The sequence below is a fragment of the Equus caballus genome, chromosome 14 (genome assembly GCF_041296265.1).
Source record: "Equus caballus isolate H_3958 breed thoroughbred chromosome 14, TB-T2T, whole genome shotgun sequence".
Lineage (NCBI taxonomy): Eukaryota > Metazoa > Chordata > Mammalia > Perissodactyla > Equidae > Equus > Equus caballus.
The window spans coordinates 17,786,702-17,798,712 of NC_091697.1; the positions used below are offsets into that span (position 1 = coordinate 17,786,702).

At 43.4% G+C, this 12,011-nt stretch overlaps 1 protein-coding gene across 11 annotated transcripts in view; it reads right to left on the minus strand.

Moving 5' to 3' along the window:
• Positions 1-11,545, minus strand: part of CNOT6 (CCR4-NOT transcription complex subunit 6) — a 65,809-nt gene extending 54,264 nt beyond the window's left edge. For 4 of the 11 annotated variants that reach the window (XR_002799485.2, XM_070233704.1, XM_070233702.1 and 1 more), the window contains exon 1: positions 11,348-11,536. The gene's annotated coding sequence lies outside the window, so the exon portion shown is untranslated. Of the gene's footprint in view, positions 1-2,971; positions 3,096-11,347 lie in introns of those variants that run through there. The other 7 variants (XM_070233700.1, XM_023617003.2, XM_070233698.1 and 4 more) reach the window with 6 other exon arrangements.
• Between the last annotated feature and the right edge of the window lie 466 nt (positions 11,546-12,011).

Below are 12,011 nucleotides of genomic sequence, written 5' to 3' on the forward strand. Positions count from 1 at the left end.
TCTGAACCATGCTTTTGACAGAAAGGGAAGTAGGAAATGGTGGTATTTTAAAATAGAAAAGGAAATATCCAAAGAAAGGAAATCAAATTATAAACATGAATCAAAAATAACTCTATTTCCCATTATTAAAAAAACACCAAGCACTATTCTAAAGCCGCAAAAGAAAAAAAATTATTCCCTCTTTGAATACAATTCAAATGACAGCTCATTCACAAGTACATTAACAATTTTCAGTAAGAAATACTGACTTAACTTGTATTCTGCTTCTATCATGACATGTAAGACATCTGAAATGTCATGTAAACAATAATTTGATACGTCTTTAAAAAATGGAAATATTCTGGAATTTTAAATTTATAATATTGTCACTGAGACGGCAGGCCTACCACACTAAATTATTCACCTCCGTTTTTGCCAAGTCTATTAGTTGAATTCCACAAACGAAAGACATGATGTGCCTCCAGTGCACACCCAGTCGGCTGCCTTGGACCACAGTTCCTAAACCGTTTTTACAGCCTCGATTCAGTTAAGGTACTTCCACATCTCACTTTAAACCCAAATCATCCTGACTCTCAATGTCATCACATTTGTTTTCTTGGCTTTCTATCCAGGTTTCCACCATGACTGGCCAACTAACAATATACACAGCTGACAAACCTCATTCAGGAGCTGTCCTTAGTGGCAAAATGTCTATCACTAGTGCCCTGGTGGCAAAACAAAGAAGCATAAAAAACTCTACAAAAGATGACTACCCTTTTCTAAAGAGCAAAACTTAAATCCTAATTGTGGATTTGCTGATTTCAAGGCTACTATTATAAATAGCCAAGGATACTATGGCAGGTTATCTTACAACTCATGATAATCTCTCAAAGGAATGTAAATCACATGGGAGGGACAATAAAAAGCTAGTGAAACAAACAAGGTATCATAAAGATCTTACAAAAAGTAAAAATTGTCATCTCAATCTTCAAACCCGCCCTCCTCCTATGATCCCCACCCAGTTTTCCAAGCCAGAAATGAGCACTATCCTTGACTCTTTCTCATCTAATCACAGCATTCACATCCAGTGTCTAATTCTAGCCCATTTTACCTCCTAAATCTTTCTCTCCTTGTTCCCGAGGCTCTTACCTGCCCTATGAGGTACTCTAACAGTCTCAGACCCAAGTTCTTTCTTTTACTCTCCTCGACTCTAACCCATCCTAGATACTGTCCAAAGTGAGCTCCTAAAAACACAAGTACTTACCCTCCTGGTCCGAAAACCACATCTCCTCCAACTTTGTACCCTTGGAATCTGACAGTGTTCCTGACACAAAAGAGGCTCAGCTACGCATTGAATTAACTAAACAGGGGAAACCCAGGCTCATTTATAAAACGAGTAAAGTTTTTTTATAACCTGGCCCCCGTGTGCCTCTCCAGTCTCACTGTCTGGGTCCCCCCAGTTCCCAGTTCCCTCTCACAAACGTCCATGCCTTAGCATATGCTACTGCTTCCGCCTGAAACACCCTTTCTTCCCCAACCCCTACGCCTAGGAACTCTAATCGTCCTTCAAATGCCAACTCAGATATCCAACTTCAAAAAGGTCCTTCTTCCCTATCCCTCCCAAACACAGAGCTTTATCATTCCCTACTTCGAGCTATTCTGAACCTTGAAGCTATTTCTGCTGTTGTATTCTTTAACCCCACCTTAATTATTTTTTGTACATGTCTTACTCACCTACTCTAATGTAGGCTCCTTGCACTCATACTCTAAATATTTTCATATCTTCAGAGCATGGCAAATAGTAAGTATTCAATGAATACTTATAAGAATTCAAGGGGAGAAGCTGTGATAGTAAACCAAAGCAAGCATTTTGTAAGAGACAAGTGTGCTAACTGAAGCAGTGCCCATCTTACCAGGAATAAGAAAAACTACTATCTAGGCTTCTAATCTTAAAGGCAAAATCTAGAGAAACCAGACAGAAAAGGACCCTCGCAACCAAAGCCTGAGAACACTGGTTCCAGGACAGCCGGGCTAAGAAGCAAGAGGACAAGCTACAGCCAAGGAAGAGCAAACCTCAAACGGATGAGGGCAGCAGCAAAACCACTGTCGCCTACCTACCACGCTCGGCATTAGGCATGCAACAGCGAACATTTTTTGAGCACTCGTCACTTGGCCAGCCCACCAGGCCCTTCACATGAATTATCTCAACCCTCAAGACTACTGTAGGTAAACACTATTATTCTCCTTGCATAAAGAAAAGAAGGTCCAGAGAATGAGTAAGTTGCCTGAGGTCAGAGAGACACTAGTGGCACAATTGTGATTTTAACCCAAGTTTGAGCCAAAAGACTGTGCTTTCAATCACTATATAATAATTTACCTGTATTATCTCAATTTAATTCTCAAGGCAATCATGAGGTAGATGCCATCCTTATTTTATTTTAGGTGAGAAAACAGACCCAGAGTTTGAATAACTTGCCCAAGGTCACACAGGCTTGGTAAATAGCAGAGCTGGAATTAAACCAGGACAATCCAGCTGCAAAGCTGTAGTCCTTCTGTTACATCGCTGCCTCACACAACTCTCTAGAATCGTCACTGATAAAACCAAGATCTCACGTTCATTCTCCAAATGTGACGGTGCTGAGCCAGGAGCCCTCCAGCTTCCTTCTCAGATGCATCATCTTTCCAGGCTGTGCTCGCCTGTACTCTCCACTCCCAAACTCTCCTACTCCTCTAAGACAGCAGATCTCAAATGCCACCGTCTCAGGACCCTTACACACTCTTAAAAACTACCAAGTACCTCAAAGAGCTTTCTTCTGTATGAGTTATATCTATCAATATTTACCATACTAGAAATGAGAACTAAGAATTTTTAAAATATTTATTAACTCATTAAATATAATAAACCCATCACGTTAACAAGCAACATTTTTATGAAAAGTAACTGTTTTCAAAAACAAAGTAAAACTTCATGAGAAGAATGACATTGTCTTACATGTTGGCAAGTCTCTTTAATATCTGACATACTAGAAGACAGCTGGATTCGCAGATCTGCTGTGAATTCAGTGCAATCAGATATCACACATCCTTTTGTTAGCCTCTGGAAAATTCCACTGCATGCTCGTAAGAGAATGAGAATGAAAAAGGCAAACAACATCTTAGCAATATTTCTAAGAATTTAAAGTTTCCATAGCCACCTCCCCCTCCCCCCAAAAATCTCATACACAATTTCTTTAAATCCTTCTCAAGTAGTACAAAAATAAATTTCAGTCCAAATTGGTTTAACTAAAATTTCCAATCAATAAGACCTCTGCAAAAATAGAGGTTTTTAAATTATGGTAAAATATTCCTCCAAAACATAGAGCTAAACAGCAGATGTAGTAGTCAATACTAAACTCTAAAAGGAAAAGATTGGCATACCCATCTGCACCCATGGTGCCCAGCCCAAACAGCTTACTAGACTGCTGTGACAATGCAATTCTAACTCAGGGCTTGTGTCCAATAACACTAGTGACTATAAAACCGTCAGAGAGAAGCACAGGGTGTACTACAACCAGCACAGGAAACCACCAATTATGAAGGTCAAGAATGGGCAACTATTAGCAATTTCATTCAACCCAATAAATTAACTCAAGATACAGCTATATAAAGGTACACGAAGGGGCCGGCCCGGCGGTGCAGCAGTTAAGTGCACACGTTCCCCTTTGGCCACCTGGGGTTCGCCGGCCCGGATCCTGGGTGATGACATGGCACTGCTCATCAAGCCATGCTGTGGCAAGCATCCCACATATAAAGTAGAGGAAGATGGGCACGGATGTTAGCTCAGGGCCAGTCTTCCTCAGCAAAAAGAGGAGGATTGGCAGATGTTAGCTCAGGGCTGATCTTCCTCAAAAAGAAAAGGTACACCAAGTATAGGTCATTCACAAATTTCAACTCAAAATAAATACAAATATTTGTTAGCTTAGAAATTCTAATTTCTATATTTAAAGTCAAATATAAAGTACAGAGCAAAAAACATATCAAGAGAAACAAGATTTGTGATCTAATCAGCAAAAGTTGCATGCCCAACCATATGCAGGGCATTAAGTCAAAACCATGATTTGTGCACTCAAACCTCACCAAGATGCGAAAGGTAAGGAGAGGGAGACCAGCAATCCTAAAGCTATTCTCTCAGGACGAGACAAGCAACAATAGTCCAGTTCACAGCTTCAGCACCAAATGATGGCTGCCAACAGAAACCTTCATTTCTTTCTTCTCTTTTGGCAGATTTTCCATAATCTATTTGCTACCTCCTCTCTTCTAATGAGTCACAATATTCCAGCTACCACCATCTAATAGGAATTTTGGCCTTTTGAGGCATTCAACATTTATTCTAGCTGCTAATTTACGTATAGAATCATTTGGGAGGTTCTAATATACTAACAATCAGTTTTGACCCACTAATCCTCTTTTCCTAAGAAAGAAAATTATTCATGAAATGCTGGCCTTACAAACCATCAAGAAGCCTTTAACAACACTGGACTAGTGCTCTAAAGCCACCCAGTGATGTTTCAGAAGGTACGGAAAGAAATCTAAAGCAACTATGTTCCAATGGAGTTCCACTGTGCACTGCTTTTCGACAGGAGATGTATAAGTGACTGCCTTTTCCTAATAATAGTGAAATGCTTTAAAGCTGGATTTTTACCACCATGAACAGTACTCTTCCATGGACTCTTGTGAGGTTTTTGATCCATAACCAAAAAGAGAATCACAAATATTAAGAAAGATTCTGCCAGTTAGCTCTATTATGTCAACATGATCAGCCAGTAATGTAAGAGGTTATAATCTGGGGCAGCAATTGGGTCTCCCTATATTATCAAATCTGTATCAAAGGTGTACTCTAAGCCACAGCCCCATGAGAGTGTCTTAGGAGGGAGGGCAGGAGCAGAGTACGATGTCATTAAGCACACAAACCGGAGTCAAACAGACCTCTCTCAAGTTCCAGCCCTGCAAGGGCACGTCTGCATTTATCTGCAAGGCTAAGGTTCCTCGTTTATAAATGTCCGCCTCCCAGTCTTGGTGAGGATCAAATGAGACAGCAGCGTAAAGAGCAGTGCCTCTCACACCATCAGCATTCAACAAAGGCATTTTTTTCTTTCTGTAACTACAAATCCCTAAGTCTGAACCTCTGTAGTTTCCCTAAAATTAGAAACCAAATGACAATTCTTTAGCTATCCCAAATAAACTAGTTTTCATTTTCAGCACTTTTAGATGAAAATATGTGAAGGAAGCTACTGGTCTAAAACACGGCAGTTTGCTTGATCAGGTATTGCTTTATGATGTCGCAGTGTTTCCATACAAATATACACAATCTCACAGAAGAAAAAATTTTGCCCCCCAAAAAGCTGAGCGCAAATATTTTTGACTTAATTTTAATAAATCTTCATTTCTATGTGGTCTTTAATTAGCAGGGACTCCTAATAACTTTTTTCTTTTTTCATCTATCTCCCCACACCTCCCCACTCAAAATCTGCCTAGTAAAAAAATTTACACACAAAACAACTGATGTATCTAAAGAATCACCAGTAATATTCTTTTTGGATACAAAGATCATTGCCTAATTTATGTTTTTTTAGATCTCCACATGTTTACTTGTGAGGTGTATATTTGTAGCAAATAACTTTGAAAGAAAATGACTATGCCTAATGATTCCCTCTTTGCTACTATTCTACATTTAAAAGTGCATCAAATACTTAACTGAATTTTGGACTATTAAGCACAGTGCAAGTACAAACCTAGCACAGGGAATACAAAAAGCAAATTTTAGTCTCCTAGTAACTGAAGACTAAAAGTTCTAATATTAAAATTTTACATTAGATATCTCCTCCTCCAATGAGGAAGCATTTCTTTTACTGTTTTTGAAATCACATAAAATTCCACAAAAAAACCCACAATTTTATGTGACCATGTAAGTCCATCATTTCAGCCAATACATCAGGGAAAAGTTTGAAATATACATATTAGAAACTTATTTCCTAAGTTTTGGACTTACAGGAAACAGAATGCTGGCAACTAACACAGGTGCCTACCTTCTCTCAACCCTGTCTCCTCTTTAAACTATAACCCTCTTTCCTTCTCGTCCACTTTAAACTTTTCCAAACAGCAGTTTATAACCTTTTTCAGCTTAAGCTCCCATTTGCTCATAGCCCAATCTACAGTTTGACTTCTACTTCCCTGGTCCCACATAAATCTGCTCTGCTTATATTCACCTCACTGTCAAATTCTATTAATCCATTCTCAGAGCGCATTCTACCCTACACCTGGGAACTACAAGTCACCATTGAAAACTCCCCCTTGCTCGGCACTCTTACCTCTCCTGGCATCTGTAATTCTGCTCTCTCCTGTTCTTCTGCCTCTCTAACCACTTTACTGCAATCCTGTCTGAAACAAAATGCTGGCTGATCCTACAAGTTCCCTCGGTCCTCTCCTCTTCCTGTCCTTATTAACCTGTGGTCCATGAGCAAGTTCCAAGCTTGAATGTGTGCGTACTTTCATTTCCTTCTTCATAATCCTCAAGCGATTCTCAAATGGGGACCCTACTTGCCCAAAAAGGGTGAAAAGCATTTGTTCACCCTTCCTGAGTGCTCTCATAACTTCCAACGCCAACTATATAATGATCAAGTCTATAAAATCCCCAACCATTCTCTGATCCAGTTATCTACTACACATCCCAAATATCCAACAAGCAAGTCAAACTTAGATCCTAAGTCTATTTCACTTTGCTCACCCAAATCTGCTCTTTTTCCTGTATTTCATACCAAGAGTTAAATCATACCAACAGTTCCCCAAGCTAAAGAAGTTCTGAACCATACTCAACTCCTTCCTATTTTTACAGCTCATTGCTGGCCTGTCCTTAGTTATGATATTTTTCAAATCTATCCTATGCTTTTCTAGCTCCTACGCTGATATCCTTGACCTCTCACAAGGACTTCAATGAACTCTCTAACACCAGTTTCTTGCCCCCTTTCATCCAGCCTCCCCATTTTTACTATGTGTCTCCTGAAAAAGTACGCCACACACAATTGCCCCACCCCATCCACCTAAACTCTCAATGGATCCCCATTATATATAGACAGAAGTCCCAACGCTTTAAGAAGCAGCCTAAGACTATTAAGGAACTGTTTCTGGCCACTCCTCCTGCCCCTCACATCCCTGCATCCTGTTTCACAACCCAAGTTATCTGTAACTTGACTTTGCACACGCTGTTTCTTCTCTCTGAAATGTCCTCCTCAGCCTGACAAAACCCTATCCACCCTTCAAAACTCAGCTCAAAGACCTCTGAGATAACTCTCTCAAGGTTCCAAGCAAAACCAGTTGTTCCTTCCTCAGTATCCTCTTAAATGCTGTGTATACTCCTAATTACTACACGAGCTGATAAGGGCTTTATTGGTTCATTTGTCTTTCTCTCTGTACCACTACAAACCCACTTGGGACAAAAGATCATAAGCCCCATAAGGGTAGCAAGTCTATACATGGTACTGACATATGGGTGTTCAACAAGTATTTTTGGAGCTGAGTTTTTTTAATTGCTGTATTCAAGTCTAATCAGTTCTGCTATATCGCTTGTTCCAAAAATGTGAATTTGTTCTAACGTGATTGATTTATCAGGGAATCTGAGCATAACGCAAAATTCCCATTTGCTTATGTGCGATTTTGTCTGTGAAAAACACTAGATAAAGGTAGAATAATGCACCCAGCTGAACAGAGCTGTGTAGAAATACACAACACACACACACCTCAAACCTCTACCTGGTGTGTGTGTGTCTGTGTGTGTGTTATGAGCCCCACCCATCCACAGCTGGTGCTATTATAACATTCCACTTGATTTCAGGTCAGCCTCTTTCCACCACTTCACCATAACTCACAGGCAGTAACCCTTCTGATGGGTTGATGGTAAAGTGCCACATTTATTGCAGTACTTATATGTCCCTAAACCCTTCAACATGTGTAAAACTGTGCTACCATTTTTATCAGGTTCCTTTTTTTTTAAGTAAGTTACTGACAAAGTTTTTTAATGTTGCGCCCCAATTCCATTTTTTTCCCATAAGGCATTTAGTTTTTACACAATTTTGCATAGCACGGTTTTTAGGAACCTATAGGTCGCTTTACAGCAGAACTGACTATATAAATTAACAACTGTATGAAGAGTTCCCAGGCTTTAAGAAAGTTTCAATATTCCAATTTCAATAATTTACTGGAGAAAAAACTCTACCCTCCCCCCAAAATTTCACAAAACGTTTACAGCCCATATCCCAAGAGACCATGAGGATAGTCATAACCTTTCAGCTGGTGGCTTTCACTTCTGGTGAGCAGAGGGTTGATTTCTCCAGCTTAAGCTCTACAGCCCACCTCAGCCTAACTCAGAAGACATGTTCTCGATGCCTGAACTTTCAAGTGTACCATTTTATGGGTTTCATTGTTTTGACTGCTTTTAACTTCTCCAAAACATCCTGACATGTTGATTTTAAATTACCCTGTATTATAGAGCAATTGGACAGAGCCCTAAACTCCACTATAAAAGGGCCCACAGACACAAGAGACACTACATCCAAGTTAAAAATAGACGCAGTCACTAATTCTATACTATCTCAAACGTGACTTTTTTATATTGTAGGGCCTCCACTCAACCCTCCACACTGATACTAAAGTGATCTCTAAATCTCCTTGATCCCCTACCAAAAATATTTTGGCTCCTTCCTCTGCTATAGGACAAAGATGTAAACTTCACTTTTAGCTTAGCAACCGCGGTCCTTCAAAATTGAGGCCAGAAACACTTTTGCAGGCTCATCTGCAGGCACCCTCCCTGTTCCAGTAACCACTCACCATTGGCCTTACCCCAACACTTGGCATCTCAGTGCACCCACCATTCCTTCTGTGTGAAATGACCCCGTCTCCCCAGTTTGACAAACACTTATTCTGCGTTACTTTCTGTAAACAGCTCTCATACCTTCCACAAATTTAATCATTCTCTCTTTTGTTCTCCCACAGCATTTGGTCCACCTACTAAGCCCACAGACCACAAGAAGGCAGAAATGAGCATTACTCATTGTCAAATTCTCAGGGTCCAACACTGTGTCCAGCATGCTATTCCTTGACACATAACTTATCAGGAAAATCTAAATGGATGAGGGAGAGGTAAAGTCCAGAAGGATAAGGTTAAGGCAGCCTAAATGAGTCCCCATCTTGGATGCAAACTATCTTCTCTTTAATTACTTGTTCAAATATCACAATATGGTGCATTCCATTATACTCTAATGCACACAGACTATGCATACAGTTTACAGTTTTATTTTAGTATTTCTTAATTTCACACACACAGTATTTTATTAATCACACTTTGTCATAAAATGGCTAACTTCCTAAAGTGAGTAGCAGGTCAGGTTAAAGAAAAAAAATGTACATCAGTAAAAGATTTGTGGAAGCTAAGGATTTGAAAATTAAAATCGGAACTTTTTTTCCAAACAACATTAAGTTCTAATCACAACAAAAGTGTAAACAGCACTGCACATCCACAAATCCAAGTCTTTCCTCCACTAAAATATACGTTCTTAGCTGAAACTATTTGGATTTTTCCTATGTGATAAAGATTTTAAAAGCAGCGCTTCCCAACCAGTGTACGTCGCGTGCAGGAAAGCTACAAGTGTGCTGAAGTTACTGATCCCTCACCCCTCGTGGCCCAAAGGCTACCACTGTGAGCAGCCTTGGCCATATTCCAGTATGCCTTACATATATTGTCCCTTTCTGTTGCATATGATATGAAAAAAGGTTCATGCTTTAAAGAACATAAGAAAGCTAATGTGGTTATAGTGGGATGCCTAAACACTAACCAAAACACATACTTATAAACTACAAGTACATTAGGCAAATTCCTACAATGCCTTTATTTGTAGTCAGGACCAAGTTCTATAAGCAACTTCTTATCTGTTGAGAAGAAAATAGTCTGAAATTTCCCAATAATTGTAGTTTTACTTTGCCGCGAAGATTTAAGAAACGTGAAAATACCTACAAATGGAATAGGCATTCAAAAGGAGCTGCTTCATCTACATTACCACTGACCAAGGGCACTTTAGAAACTATGCAAGGATCAACTTTCAGTGGGAATCTTCTGAGACTCACAAGAAAATTTACGTCCTTTGTCACATCTTCATTTTTGACGATTTAAGTATCTCGTTCACCTAAGAACTGACCAGACTCACCTACCTCACATAACGTCTATCCACTGACACACCCTGTGCCCTCCCCAAAGAACTCATCTCCAGCAATTACATCACTCTCATGAGCTCTCACCTTCACGCAAAACTCAGGCCTTTCCCTCTTAACTGTAGTATCTTGAGCAAGTCGTTTTAACCTTTCTAGGTCTGTTTCCTCATCGGCACCTATTCAAATATTTTGTTCAAAGCAAGGGGACTGGACTAGATCACTGGTCTAAAAATATTAAGCAATTTTTACCGTAAAAGTCACACTATAAAGACTATACTACTCTGATATAGCAATTACAAAAAAAGAAGTCTTCAAAACCTTTCGATTAATGACCCTATCAGCTCCAACAGCCTACAAAACCGTTTTGGAACAATAAATCGCCGTGTACTGTGAGAAATACAAGGTGCCATTTTATTTCTCACTTGCTCACATTCACTCTTACTCTCCAAAATTGAATTCCCACACACGAGGAGGCAACGGGTCAGCACCAGCACTAACGGGACGATCCAACTGGAAAACAGGTAAGTATGGGAACTCAAAATCCAAGCAGACTATTTAAACAGCGTCAGCCTAACAACAAACCCAAGCGGGTCAAGCAGGATGCCCACGCACAAGGCTGTCACCCGCAGTAACAGTTAAAGGTTACAGGTGTTAGTTATTAGGCTCTTTCTGCAAGGTGGAGGGAGAGTCAAAGAAAAGAAAAGTGTGCCAAGACAAGAACGACTGGTGTTGGGAAAGAAAAAGGAGAGATGGGATTCGGGTTATCGGACAAAACTGCTTCAAGTAACTAGGGGCGTCTCCGAGGCCTCAGCGGCGCCACGAATCTCTCCACCGGCGCTCCCACCTCGCCCCGAGCCTGCGCTGCCCCGAACGCTCGCAGGCGGCTTCCCGCTCGGCGGCCACCGCCAAGTTCCACACTCCGCGGCGGCACCCCACGGCCGCCGCTCCCCAGCCGCGGGCCGCCCCTGCGCGCCGCCGCCCCGCCGTCAATCACGCCCGGGACGCGGCGCGGGGGCGCGAGGGGCCCAACAGCCGCCAGCCCGGCCCGGCCGGCCGCGCGCCCGCGCCCACCCAGCCCCACGGCCGGGCCCGCGCGCTCGGGCCCGGGCACGACGGCGCGGGGCCCGCTCACCTCTGCGGGCGCGCCGCCGCCGCCGCCGCCGCCTCCCTGTGAGAGCAGCGCGGTGCGCCCTGTGGAACCACCATGCCAGTCCCGCCGCACTCAGCCGCCGCTCTTTGTTCCCCCTCCGGGCGCCACCGCGTCAGCCGCCGGCTCAGCCGCCCCGACGGCGGCCCCTACGCCCGCCCGCCCGCGGGCCCGGCCCCGCCCGCCTCGCTGCGCCCGCCGCCGCCTTCGCCCCCGCGCCGCCGCCTTCGCCCCCGCCGCCGCCGCCGCCGCCGCCTCCGCGCCCCCCTCGCTTTCATTGAAAGCAAACAAGCATCATGGCGGCGGCGCCGTCCCCAGCCAGCGAGCGCCCCGGCCGCCGCCGCCGCTCCAACATCCCGGCCGCCCATTGGCCGCTGCCGCCGGGCGCGACCACTAGGCGTGCGGGGCAGCCCGCCCCCCCCTGCTCCGCCCTCGGCCCGCCTCTCGCTCCGCCCTCGGCCCGCCCCCGCCCGCGGTCCGACCCCCGCTCCGCCCTCGCCCCGCCCCCAGCCCCCTTCGCGGCCCGCTCCTCCCGCTCGGCTCCTCCCGCTCCGCCCCCGCTCCCGCCCTGTCCCCGCCCGCGCGCTGCGTGGGGCCTGCGCGCCTGCCGCTCCTGGCTCCCCGCCCGAGCGCTCCTCCCTTCGTTGGC